Below are 14,520 nucleotides of genomic sequence, written 5' to 3'. Positions count from 1 at the left end.
TTTCTTGTCTTTACTTTTCCTGCACACCTCAAAAAATGATGATAGCACATGGCTTTTCCGCTATCTCACCCTCAAGGCAAAATGTACAAGGCTGCTAGGCGGCGTTACCTCTTCCTCTTCCTGCAGACAGCTAACCCCCTCAAAGGATGCTGATGTCTGGAGAGGGGGAATGCCTATGAGCAGAAATGGGGGAGAAGGAGGGAGGTTTGGGGATGGGGTGGAGGGTAGAGATAGAATTTGGAGGGGGTGGGGGGCATAAATAGAAGGGGAAAAAGGAGGAGGGAGGAAAATGTGTTTGGTTCAAAGAAAAAAAAAAAGTCAATTCGGTCCCCCTGTTCTTTGTAGAACATTTAGCTTTGACCCTCCCTTGGTTTTCTCTACTCCCTCCCACCACCACCTCCACCCCCCATCCCATCCACACACAGACCCACAGGGTCCAGCAGATCTGCAGGATATCACACCAGCGAGCCTTTTGCTATCCTCTGCACAGAGATGCATGCTTCTTAATATATATCTCCACTGTATGGTGTGTGTATATGTCCACACTGTTGCAACAGGCAGACACTGAGGGAGGAGAGAGGGAAATAGGGAGAGAGAGTGACAGGAAGGGAAGGAGGGAGGAATAGAGAGAGGTATAGTGAGAGTCAGAGTGAAATAGGAAAAAGGGAGGGGGAGAGCTTTATATGTTGGTAACATGTTTATGATGCAGTGAAAAATATCAATTTAGATATAAAAAAGACTTGGGGATAGAATGTGAGTATTACTGGTGAACTAGTCCACAAAGCTGCAGCCAAAGAGCCCTGACCAGACCTGTACTCGAGCTGAAGCAGACTGGAGGAGACCCCGGGTAAGTTATGGGCTTTTTTTTCTCTTCTCTCCCTCTCTACGCCGCTGATTACGATGGTGCTGATTGATTGGTTAGAGGCTGCGGATTATCACGGGCCGCTCGTCACCAGGTACCTGATGATGAGAGGAGAGAGAGACGGGAGGAGGAGGAGGAGGAGGGGGGTGTGTGAGGAAGAGGGGGGAAGGAGGGGTGGAAATTAGATGAGCATGGCCGGCGCTCACATCACCAGATCTCACTAACTCTCTTTCTGATTTCTCTGTTTACTCTGCCAATGCACATTTGTATATACGGCGTGCATGCAAAAAAAAATTATTTTGTGCATTAGTGTGTATTTGCTGTTCTCTAAATGTTTGTGTGTATGTGCGTGTTTGTGCGTGTGTGGTCCCAGCCGGCACACGTTGCCAGCCTGCCCGCCTGTCTTTCCCGTAGTCAACCCGGCGTGTGCTGATGAGGCTTTGGGGAGGGGTTTGCTGATGAGGGAAAAGCCAGAGGGGCCTTTTTGTGAATATGCAGATGAGGGGCATGTGTAAATGGGAGGGGGCTTGACTAGAGTGTGCGCTACACGCTTTATTGTTTATATGTTCTCCATAGGGAGCCTGATCCTCAACAGATTGCCAGGGTTGGGTGTGATCTTGCCATTGCTTTGTTTGGGGCATTTGCTGACAAAGATAGAGAAGGAGAAGGGGAGAGCAGCGGAGAAGGGGGGGCAGATAGAAAAATACAGTTAAAGAGAACGGAGAGAAAAAATGCAAGTGCAGCTTCAGGGCATATTTTCACCCCATTGACAAGACGTGATGATTGCTGTTTTGCCCCCTCCCTCCTCCCCCTGTACCTCCCCAGACGTTTTTCTAATCCATTTGCATGTCAAAGCAGTGGAGGCCACTGCGCAGATTAGTATGAGATGACATAATGATGTAATGAATTAAATGCTCCTGTTTAAGCGCTACACTTTGCTATAGTGGGTGGCAGGGACAGGTGGGTGAGGGGCAAATAAGAGAAACAAGTAGGGAGGAGAAACTACCTTTTTCTCTTTTTTTTTTTTTTTTTTTTTTTGAGGGGGGTGAAACATCACAAGAACACTGATTGAAATAACCCTTTGTGCTTGATTTGAATACAACACTAGATCACAGTTTGTAATGAGCTTAATTGTATTTGCATATTTTAGTTGCATGATCACTTTTGACTAGTTGCATCCTCCCTGATGGTTGCAGCCTTTTAAACTGGAGTTTATGAGGTTTTTTTCTTCTCTTCATTTTTTTTTTACATTCTAAGCTTTTAAAATCTATGAAAATATACATTTTTTCTTCTTCTCTGGTCATTTTATTTAATAGCATAATTTCTTAATACTAAACGCAGTTCTGAGCTGGCACTTTCTAGCAGCTGCTCTGTGTTTTTTTTTTAAGTTATGAAAATTGTGTGAAGGCTATTTTCAAACAACAACAATAAGAAAATCTCCAAATTTGACCTGACCAAGAAAGGGGTTATCGGATCACATAGAAGTTGTTCCTGTACCAACTTCTTTCTCTTTTCTTTTAATCACGGCCCAACAATACGTTGTCTGCTTACACTCACTCTTATTTTCCTCCGCTGGGTTTCAAGGATATATTTTGCTTGAAATAAAAACCATATACTGAAGATATGATATGTTTTCCCCTCAGCTTTGATCTAAATTGTCATGGCCTTTGACACAGAGCACTAAAGTGGCTGTGTGTGGCGGCAGTAAAAGCGTACGGAGTATATCATCGATTGATGCACTGGCTAAAGCAGTGTTTTTATGAAGCCGAAAAGATCTGAGACACGACACCTGGGTCTCCATGGAGAAACACCTACTGTGTGACAGAAGCTGGAGTGTGTCACTCTTGTCATTTCCCAACCCAGCAATGATAGAAACCCCACCACACACACACACACACACACGCACACACACACACACACGGTCATGCGGACCTGGGTTGCGTGTAACATTCGGGATAGCTTCCTCATTGAGGACAAGGGCAGTACAGGGGCTTGTTTCAGAGATGGATATGTGTCTCATCCAGCCAAACTCAAGTTTTTCACACTACCTTTCTTCCCTGATCGATTTGAGGTGTACTACACGGATCCAGATTTTTTTTGCCTGATGCTTGTCCCCTGTATCTGGTCATGATTTAGTTTGTTCCTGTGAGAAGGGGTTGATGTGATTGACACAAAAATCAATAGTTAATGAAGACATCAGGATGCACCAGTGGACCCTTTTTTCAGATTTTATAGATTTATTTACACACATTTCAAAGCAGTAATTATTAAGATGTGAAAACCTTGATGAGCATAGATTTTAAATGATATGACTGGTAAAACTGCTATCTGAAGGTGTTCTTAAAGCTAGATATCCAATCACTAAAGTACCAACGCTGTCACCTTATATGTTGATTTGGGGAAAAGAGGAGAATATATTTAATATGGCTTTCTAGTTCCTGATTTCCAGTCATCCCCGGTCTGGCCCCGGAGCTGTGTCCATGCGGGTGTGGCCGTGTGGAGTCAGCTGGCTGGTGCAGGGGGTAATGAGTATGCACTGTGACAGCTGGGATAAAGTGTATGGATGTGTTTGGTGGGAGTAATCAGCTGCCGACCACGGGGTGCAAGAGGCTGATGTGAGGCTTTATGACTGCATAGCTTTAACACGCACACATTCACACTCATGCAGACACAGCCACACACACACACTCTCACACACACACACACGCACACAGAGGTCTATTGGGACTGCATGCTTCACCTCACCCCTGCACTGCTGAACATATCCTGAGCTTCACTGCCAGCGTCTCCCTTTTACCTTCATTGAAAATATAGACTTCCAGCTTCTCCTGATGCTTAATGAACACAACATTTTTTGGCCAATCACGCACATGTTTTTCTTCTGCAACAAAACAAAAACTTTGAATCATCGTTGAATATTAGGCTGTCATACAGCACACTCAGCAAAAATATGCTGTGTAGCTTTAAAACTGAACCGATTTTCTTCTTATAAACCCAAATCAATTGAAGGTTTTGGAGGCTGCAGCTTGAGTGCTTTTTCCAAAAATTGTTAATAACAGACCCCACAGGCTGATGCAATTAAATGCTTAAAAGGAATATAAATATTGATCACCTGGCACATTAGAATAAAGCTTTTATTTGATTCCTGCCATTTCTTAAGTTGTGTGTGAATGTTGGTAATGGGGAGAATGAATGTGTTTTTATTTAAGTGATTTTTGTCTGAATCTTTAATCCGTAGCTGGGATCTTCTGTGCTCTTTAAATCTCATTTCAGAGTGAGAGAATCAGGGCTCAACTCCTGTTCTATCCCCCGATGAAAGGTTTTGACTTCTTCTCTGCATTGTGTGAAAGTTTGTGTGCCTGTGTGAGAGTTGGTGGGGGTCCCTGCCCTGAACTTGAGGCTCTGTCACTCTGGGCTGCAGTTTTCCACCAGCTCCTCCAGGTTCTCTATAGTCAATGAGGAGGATAGGCGGGAAAGAGGATTATTGGTATTGATCTACCCAGGGGGATCATTAGGCATCACTATCAATTCACAGCTCCTAGCACACAGCACCGGCCCGCACAGACATTGCCAATTTGTCCCTATTAGAGAGCCCAGTTTGTGGGTGTCTGCTGTGAGAAGCTGCTCAGGCCCCACAGCCAGCGAGGGCCCGGCTCAGGCCTGACCACTGTGGACTCGGCTGCACTCCATCTATAGGGTGATGAAACACTCCAGGGCTGAGATCACATGCTCAATATTTTGATGTGTCACACACATCCTTACATGCAAAGACAACATTTTTTATCTCTCAGAAAAGATTTTAAAAAATTCTGGTATTTTACATTTTAACATCTACAGCCCACAAATATTATTTAAGGAAACGTGAGAAAGAAAATCATTTATAGACTCCTTGCACACACCACTTCCTGTCAGTAGCTTCCTCTACATCCCCATATTATTTACTGAGGGGTAATTGGCACTGTAATAGAATACTTTAGTGAGGATTATCCAGCCTGGCCCACTTATCTGTGTAAGCTGGCTGTTCTGGGGACTAAAGCTGCTAGATCCGTTGTCGCTGACTTTAACCCTCTCTGCTTTGACTCAGGTGTGCTGGGAGCTGCCTTGCTAGCTGTGACTGTGCGTCACGATGGGTTCTACATGCCAAATGGTTTCTCTGAATCACATTTTATTTTAGATACCACTGGCTCACAGATACCACTTAAAATCATACAAAGTAAATATTTATGTTTAATCGTGAGTGCAAAATACTTTTTCAGATCAACTTTGTTTTTGTTTACTCAAATTCCATCTCTGTGAAAATTTGATTTAGAATTAGGATTTTTTTTTTAGGTATAAGAATTTTTGTCAATGGAGTGCAAACTGCCACAAAAGTTTGCAGTTTAATATATTTAGATGTTGTCTTGATACTAGAAAGAAAAATATGTCCTTCAGTTGAACAAACAATCCTGGTGAAATGTTTTTTAAAAAAGTAACTAAAGAAACACTTTAGTTTCATAAATGGTTCGTCAAACATGACTATATTAACCAGCACTGAATATTATATAAACCAGATTAAGAATGGTGATGCTTCAAATGTTTTTTTTTTTTTAGGGGATGTTAGCATTGTTGTTAAGAATATATAAGCAAGCTTGGTAGACTTAAAATGGTTAGAGAAGAAACTGTAGAAACACAATGTGTAGGTCAGAAAGTAGAAATTTGGGAATTATCTTTTGTGTGCGTCCTTTTTTGTAGAGATTGCTTTTTGTGTCACTGTCTAAAATGCAGTCACTGATAAACTGTAGTAGACGTGTACACGCATGCGCACACACAGTGAGTGAGCCAGACAAACCTTGCTGTTGACCAAGCGGGTCAGTGTTCAGCAGGTGATTTTTTTCTCACGCCCCCTGACCCCTCTGCTGGCCTCTTAAGCTTTAGCACAACAAAATCTTAATCATGCAGAAAGCAAATACCTCACACATTGACTGTACCCTCACTCCAGGAAAGTACAGTGAAGACAGTGTTTTTGTACTTTATTCAAGAGTATACCATATGAATGTGGTATTAAAGTCTCTCTTAACTGTGTCATGGTTTGTGAAGACAGTGTCATTTCACTCTGGGGTCTATTAGAGGGCAAGTAGGGTGTGAAGGACATCCCACAGATCTTTTAAGTGCTCTAATAAATCATCTCCAACACATTCAAAATTCATCAGTGCTAGCACTTTGCCCTCTTTTCTTCCTGAATGTGTGCTGCGCGGTCAGGCAGCCATACCACATGAACACAGCAGCAGAAACCGAACCCCTGGGGGACCAACATATTGGTCTTCAACCTGAGGTTTTTGCATGTGGAAATCAAAGGGCCCGCTGGTAATGACTTCAGTCTGGCCAGTGTGTGGAGGTCCTTTTGAGCTGCTATTCCCCAGTCACAGCACTGCTTTCACACTTCCTCAATCGCACATGGGCTGTGCATAGGAAGCCGTGCAACCTTTTTTTTAAAGCTAGGTCAACGGCCATGCAAATGACATATGGGCACGGCTCTGTTTTTAGTGGGTTGTCCAGTTGGTCACACTTCATCAAAAATGGAAGTAAATGGAAATATTTTTAGGAGTAAATCACAATGAGGTGGTGTGCAATTGTTTTTATCACCCAGATCTTTTTTTGGTGTGTGTAATTGCACACATAGAAGAAGAAAAGGATGAAAATGATGATCTAATTGCTTAGTTTTGAAGCAGCATTTTCTTGCAGCCACCAAGAGAGGGCAGTGTGGCCTGCCTCAGAGCATGGCTAGCAGCTGCAATTCATGGATGGAACATTGTGATCACCTGACATAAGCAGAGAGGCACACTTATACACACACGCACGCACACACATATACAGATACACGCCCTGTCCCTTGCTTGGATGTTCTATACGTAGATGATATACAGACATGGCTGTCTTTTTTCCTTTCTTCATGGTGGTGTGGAGAAACTCTCTGATCTTCTCTCTGGCAAGCATGCCTTTCTTTTACGTTCTGCTTAATTTCCTCTCAGTTCATCTTTAATTGATGTTTGTCCAAACAGAAGGAACGTATTCCAGTGGAAAGAAAAGCCATTTACTTCAGCCTATAAATAATAATAACAGTAATAATATCCTTAGTTGCGATTTATTTATCTGATTAAACTCCAGCAGTGTTAGTACAGTAGTGAATGTGATATGAAATGAATGAAATCCAAGCAAAAGAACAGGGAGGTTTGTTCATTAAAAGGACTACATGGTTGTGTGCCATTTTGTTCCGATTCTTTGTGCTTTTTTTATGAGGCAGTGGAGGCAGACTGTCTGGGAGTAATCAGATAAAAACAGGAATCATTCATGATCCTTAAAAATGTACAAATGAAAAATAAACAGATCGCACAGAGCCAGTGGGAGCCATGTGCGTGCTTCTGCTTCTGTAGATTTTACCCAGAGGACCCGTCAATGGCGGATCTCACTGCTAGAAATCCAACATTGTCTCAATCTGCATTTGTGTTGCCTTGTATGTTTTGTTATCTGGGAACGTTAGAATGTGTGTGTGTTTTCTGGGGAAAAGAAGGAGGAGGAGGGAAACGTAGAAAGAAAAGGAGAGAAAAAGAAGGGAGAGATGGATGAGGGCAGTTTGGGGGCCCTGGGTGTTTTAATTATCCACTGCTCTGTCGTTGGGTCAGAGCTCGCTATCTCTCTCTGCCTTTATCCCTGTCTCATGATTTGAGCAGTACCTTTATCCCTAAGCCTTCAGCTCCTCTAGCCAAACAAAGAAAAAAGGGAGGGCAAAGAAGGGGTTTTACAGCAGTTACTATGCCACATTTACCATTAATATCCTTCAATCTCCTCTTTTTTATGTATCGCAGAGCAGAGTAACCTCAATAACAGTGACCCCAGTGAGGCTGCGTAGTGTATGAAAATGACTGTTGGGATGGAAGATCCTCTTGCACTATGGCGAAGCTGGTTTAGTTCTGCTTTCAGTGCTGGCAGCCTCCTAAACAAGCGGGGTGAAAGAGCACATTTAAAAAAAATCTTTTTCCTCCCTTCACTCTTTCTTTCTGCCTTTTTTTCGCAAGAAGAGATCATTGAAATGCCAAGCGTTCCAGGGACGCCGTTTGTCTGATAACACTATCGGCTGAGGAATGGCTACCGTGGATGGGCACGGTGGTCACGTGACCTTGCTGTAGAATTTCCCTGAAGCGGGAGCATTTACACATCCGTGCTAAGCATCTGAGTCCATTTCACTGGGATTGAATATCCTGATAAAATGGCACTTATGGATTCATGTGTGGCTTTTATTAAAAATCTTAGGGAATTGAGACTTTTTTTTTTTTAATACCATGATTTAAAAAAAAATCAATTACTTATTATTTAACAAATTTAAAGCAGCAAATAAATCATCTTTTTTGAAACAAGAGATTTATTTCTTTGCAAATAATCATAGATAATTTTTTTTTCTTAAATTTCAATATATGCAAAAAAAAGTGAAATAAATAATTTGTTTATTGGCAAAGAAATTAGGGATTTTTTGTAGGTAGTTTTGTTTTCCCTGTCATATTTACATTTACGTGAAAGATTTCGGTCGAGGGTGTAAATTTAGTGTAGACAGAAACGATGGCAGACAAAAGCCTTTTTCCTCTCTGCTATTGCTGTATATGTTTTGTTTGCCAAAAAAAAAAAAAAAAATCCACAAAGCAAATGTATTTATCAGTGTGTGCATAAAAGCTTGTGCGTGTGTGTATATTGTATATCCTGAGTGCCTATGTGTTAGCCTGTAATTTCTGGACCATACTGTATCTCCATGACAACATGGTTTTGATGTGGGTTCCCTTCCTGACATTTCCCCCATTTGGGGAGGCTTGTGAATTGCCTCTCCTCTCCTTCAGTCAGCATGTCACATGAAAAAAAGGTGTTGGGGGAAAGAGGGAGAGGGGGGCAAGGTGGTGGGGGTGCATAGAGAGGGGGGTAGTATGAGGAATCTAATGGGCGTCTGGTCTGATTGTCCTCAGCCGTGGCAGTAGAGACAAAGCAGATGAATTGTGCAATGGATTCGAAGAGATTGGAGACAAGTGCATGTCAGCAGCCCCTCCATCTCTCCTCACCCCCCTATCCACCTACCTCTCCTCCTCCCATCCTCCAGGATCCCTCCCTCTCCATCTCTCCTCTCTTTTTGTCTGACATCCTGAAAAAAAGCAGGCATGACAGCAGTGCTCTGCTCAAGCAAAACATTAAAAACAAAATGCAATCCTCACCCGGTTTTCTTTCATAATAGATATCCAGGCAGACGTTCCGTGTGTTTAGCCCATATTAATTGTGAAACACTGCATGACAAATCTTCCCAATATTAATCACTAAGCAAACATCAAGGACGTTTTGAATCAAGCTGTCTGAAGTGCTAGAAATAAATGACAGCATTAATAAAAAAAAAATCCCATTTAAAGATAAAGGTACTTATCTAATCAGCTTTGAAAGGGCACACTTTGAGAAATCTGATCGACTTTCCTCTGATTTTTTTTCTCTGCTATTTTCATGATTTGTATCATTTTTGGTGGTGATGATACTGAACAAAAATAATTTATTCAACTCTCCATGTTGAGTAAATTTCTATTAAACGTGCCCACCTGGAGTTTATACTCTCTACTAGCGTTTGACCTCCAGGAAAACATTTTAGTCAGCTTCAAACACTCAGTGCTTCTTTTTCCAAAACTGGAGGTAGAACAGCTTTTCTTTGTGCTGCCACATGTTCATCACTTTCCCCTGAGAGAGGGGAAAAAAAGCCACATAGATTTATTTCTTGTGACTGTCTTTGTCATATGAGGCTGTAGACGGGGTCTTAGCAGAGGTGAATGGTTTTGATTTGGAGTAGCAGTGGTGTAGCCCAAGACTGTAAGAGTGAGGATCTCCTACAGTAAGTGTGCTGATGTGTTTTAGACAGCTACTTTGGCTTTGAAGTTTCAAAGAGGAAATACTCCAAGGACTCCGTGAGATATCACATTTCTTCCACAAAAACAAGAAGAGTTATTTTGCTGTTTGAGGAACCGAATTTTATTTTTTTTTTAAATAAACTGTTTTGTTCTAATTTGCTGCATAAGCATTTTTGAGGAGAACTAGACATCAGTTAGTGCATGTCACTGATTTAAAAAGCAAGATAGAGTTAAAAAAGCATAAATAATATCAGCATTATTCTGTATTAGTGCTGAAATTTAGATGTGTTTATGTCTTAAATATACCCCGTTACACATTTCGCAATATGTTTTCATCTTCTATCCAGTGACCACCTTGACAGCGCTGGACTGCTCTGCCAGCTTTTGTTTTGTGTTGACTGCATTTATTATTCATCTTTGTATCAGTCTGTATTTTAATATGAATAATGGAGGAGGTATCAGAGGAGGAAGAGGGATGTGAGAGATGGGTGCCACACAGCATGTGTCCTTGGCTGTTCGCTGCTCCTTCACTCCTCGCAGTGGAGCAGGTGGGAGGTGGTTGGTAGGTGGGGGTTGAGGGGTGGAGGCTGTTGGACTTTGACTGTATCCATACCTGCATGGTGCAGGGCCAAGATTCTGGGTCCTGTTCTCTCCACCTCCTCCTCCTCCTCCTCCTCCTGCCTCTCTGTCTGCTTACCTGGCTGGCTCTCTTGTCGGATTTAATAACAGTGTATAAATCAAAAGCCTCCTGTCAGCCACACAGCCTTCATTAAATTCAAATGGGGAACGGGTCTCTTTGGATCCAATTTTAATAAAACCAGGTAATCAAATATGGGTTTAAAAATGGGTCATCATTTCACAGCCACACAGATGTCTGCTCGCCATCCGTTTCTCGTGTACACTTTTAACATTTCAGGGAAGAAGACCCCACTTACACTCATGGTACACTCTCTGTAAATGTATCAATATAAGGTTTCTTTGTATACAAACTCAAGTTTCACCAACATAGTATATCCTACTAAGACTAACAACTATAATAGCGACACATAGTTAAAAACATCTTCCTTATTATGACATAAATCTTTGCATCCTTGGGCATGAAATGCTCATAACTACTGATCAGATGCAGAATTGATATGTAAGATAATTTAACATGTGAGGTTATTGTGTCATATGTGTAATTTTCAGGCAGGTTTGGACTCAGCTGGGGTTAGTGCTGCAGCTGGACAGAGCCACAGCTCAGAATTTGAACGGTATAGACGTGATTGTGCACATTGCCTCTCATTGTTGCTGAATTTGAAAGTAGATACAATGGTTTTCCCACTAAGACATACACCAGATCTCTGGGAGATTTTATTGTGACAGGTTTTTTTTTTTTTTTACATAACCTGTGTCATGCATGTTTCCACTCTGGCTCGGGTCAGCCATTTTTTATTTTAATGGTGACAGTCTGCATTGTAGAAAGCATGTCTTTACTTTGTCTTGAAGCTGTTATTTTGAGTGTGAGATGGAGGAGATGTCTGAGGTTAGGTGAATTGGATGGACAGACAGAAACATGAAAAACCTGTTTTTTAATAATGCATCAATATAAGGATATACACTGCCATGTTTTATGCAGAACTGCAGAGAAAGAAGCCTGACTTTTTTCTGTATCAGGTTGTGTTTTTTGATGATCAAAAGGAAGAACTACCTGTATCTTACAGCTCGCGAGCAGAAGAGGGCACTATGAGTTGCTGATGTGCCTCTTCCTTCCCTGTCCCTCTTTTTTTTTTTTTGTCCGTCCCCTGTATCATCCCTCTGTCAGACCCTTCACTTTCTTTCTTCACTTTGTTTTGTTATTCAGTATTTTAATTTACAGGCCATGATCAACATGAATTGATAGTATATTGGAGGAAAGCCTCCAGATCACATTCAGTTCATTTACTGTAAAACACAAGGGGAAATTGAAATGATAAAAAGTAGGTTCAATTATATTTCTTGATAACATGGCTTCAACTTATTGCTGTGCCGAAAGGATGCGTGTTCACGTTATTTATTGAGAGGACATCTGTCATCCCATTTTATTCTTTTTTTCCCCCAGATGAAAACAGTTATTGTTTAACTTTGAATGGGAATTCTTGTTTTTTTAATACAGTGTTATATTACTGTGGGCACAACTTATAAGAGCCTATAATGAGTCATACATTTCTGGATATTCGTCTATTTAGCCAGTTAACCTTTAGCCTCTATACAACAGCCCTCCTTAATGTCCTCTGATAATGATCATTGCTGCAATGTAACCATATTTCTGCTGTTTTGGGTGAAATTTCAACAAAGATGTCTTGTTTGGTCTTCAACTTTTTCCTATAGTTTTTCAGGACTTGACCCTAGCAGACCTGCACTCTCTTTTCAGACACAATAAGCACAGTATTTGGCTTTCTCGCTTTTCTCTTTGGTTTTCAAGATGCCTCACTTTTGGCTTTCCTTTGTTAAACTTGCTTGTCCTTTGTTAGAGAGGAAGACACAGAGCGAAAGCAGTCTCCATGCTTATTTGTCCTCCTCGACAGCCTGATAATCACAGCCGCCTCTACCTGAGCATTGTGTCCTCCACAGGCGGGTCAGAGGAGTCCCCATCACCCCCTGGTGCGCCTCCCTCCTGCCTCTGTTCTTCCTGCCTCCTTTCCTGTTGCCATCGTGGCCTGCCATGTTAGTGCGGGCTCCCGCTGCTCAGCCCCTCTCCTTCAATAAATCTTCATATGTGTTGGACGGAGGGTGGAGGGTAGAGACAACAATAACCACTGGTACTCTCCATCAAAGGGTTATCTGGCTTTCACAGCCGCTCTGACAGACTGCTCTCTGACACGGAGCAGAGGCCGAGTGCTGTGTCTCTGACAGGGAGAGAGGCCCCAGGTTTGGAGACAGGGAAGGGATTCATTTAAAGGAAGTAAAAAATCTTTGAAAAGTTCAAACATTCAGAGGAAAGAACTTAAAGATCAAATGAAGAGTAGATGTAATGAAGTGAGGAAAATCTCTTATGTCTCCACAGAATCATATTTCTTCATCTGAATGTCACCTAAAGCTTGTGAGGTATCATTATGAAGTGCACTTTCTTTTTGTTCACATTCAAACTTAAAGAAACAATTTATTTTGCAGTTAAAATATCAACTTGATTAGGCTGATTTTCTTGATATCCAGCAGATAAGCCAGATATGCTTTTGTGATCAGGACTGCTGTGCTTAGGAGGAAACAGTCGAAGTAGGGTTGGAGATACTTTCCCTCGGGTTGAGTTTCAGAGGTCTATTCTTCAGTGCCGTATTAGTGTGTCAGCCAGGACTGCTGTTATGAATTACCAGCCCCGAAAATTTTGCAACTTAAAAAGTGGGAATGAAAGTAAACCTTTTGTTTATGTCACCTATCATGTTGAAATATTTACCATTCTGTGCCTCTCAGCGCCCTGTCTCCCCCCAGTGTGATAAAAGGTTGCTGACTCCCAGTCTTAACCCTTTCCTGTTCTGTCCCATCTCCACCTCTGCTAGGAACAGACATCATATAAAACCTGCTCAAATCCTGCTGCCTGCATTTCTCTTCGTCCCACGCAGGAAGTGGTTTATTCAGGGTAGTTCCTTTGGGAATCATGTGAGCATTTGACCAGGTGTCTGCGACACTTTTCAGTATTTTATTCCAGAGCGTGTTTGTGTGTTTAGTGTGTGTATTTGAGCTGTTATATATCTGACTTCCTCACTTCGAAGGGAAACAATACACGCTTGCACTTTTGCACTTTGTATGTCTGTGTGGTACGGAGTGAGAGTGTTAGCAGTGTGTAAGTAAAAAAAAAAAAAAAGAGGAAATGAAATTCAATGCTGAATGAATTATGGAGTATGTATCGTTATCTTCAGTGTGTTGTTCAGAGTGCTTGGGTGAATGGAATCCAGGTGCGAAAGAAGTGCAGAAATAAAAACCAGAAAAAGCTGCAGTGTGTTTTAGGCAGAGTGTCAGGTACTGTATGAATCGCCCGCGGTTGCCTTGCAGGACTGATACCTCTGAAATCAACCATTTCTCTCCGTTCGCTTTCAACAAAAACATGTCCCCCAGCTAAGGTGCACCTTCACTGTTTTTACCATCACTTTTTCAAGAGAGAACAAAACTGTGTGCAGTAGCAGCCAGATTCTTGGGTTTTTGTAGAGACCTGCGTATTGTGCTCCTGTCTAAGGTAAATCGGCATTGTGCTGGAGCCCTGTTCCATACGTCTCCTTTTTACCGTGAAGGGCTTCATCCAAATTACTGCTACCATGTTGCCTTTTGAAGAAAAATAATAATGTTTCATCAATGTAGAACTGGTATGTGGTTCTCTGTAATTTGAATCAACAGCACAAAGCAGTGGCATGGATTTCTTTTCTCTTTAGACAAAAAATAGAAATACCAGGCTTTTGTACAAAGATGTTTTTTGTGTTATTGAAGTCAAATGGATCCTCTTTTAGGCCTTTACACTCCTGTCATCCAGGTTTGTATCAAATAAGAGGTTTTTTAAAAAAGTCTTCCTTGATTTTTCTACATTTGGAAATAGAAGCAAAAAGGCAAGTAAGTGTAAGTGAAACAGGATATGAGAATTTGATATGAGGGTTTTACATGAACTCACCAGCGTTTTCTCTATCTGTGATGACTGTCTTTTGGTCTCTCATCTTTTCTTCTTCCTCCTCCCTCATCCCTTCCTCTTTAACTCTGTCTTCCTCCCCCTTTGAGTGTCTCCAAAATATCCCCCAGTAGCACCAACCAGTATAA

At 41.7% G+C, this 14,520-nt stretch overlaps 1 protein-coding gene across 2 annotated transcripts in view; it reads left to right on the top strand.

Annotated features, from left to right (window-relative positions):
• zfhx3b (zinc finger homeobox 3b) overlaps positions 1–14,520 on the top strand; it is a 333,079-nt gene that overhangs the window by 50,397 nt on the left and 268,162 nt on the right. Inside the window, exon 1 of one of the 2 annotated variants that reach the window (XM_074666027.1) lies at positions 629–847. The exons of the other annotated variant lie outside the window; for it this stretch is intronic. The gene's annotated coding sequence lies outside the window, so the exon portion shown is untranslated. Of the gene's footprint in view, positions 1–628; positions 848–14,520 lie in introns of those variants that run through there. 2 annotated transcript variants of the gene reach the window in all.

Source organism: Halichoeres trimaculatus, unplaced genomic scaffold (assembly GCF_033239565.1).
Source record: "Halichoeres trimaculatus isolate MK-OKI-2021-1 unplaced genomic scaffold, fHalTri1.1 fHalTri1_scaffold_3, whole genome shotgun sequence".
In the NCBI taxonomy this organism is placed as follows: domain Eukaryota; kingdom Metazoa; phylum Chordata; class Actinopteri; order Labriformes; family Labridae; genus Halichoeres; species Halichoeres trimaculatus.
The sequence above is the reverse complement of the archived record's forward strand: the minus strand, read 5'-3'. Positions and strand labels throughout refer to the sequence as shown.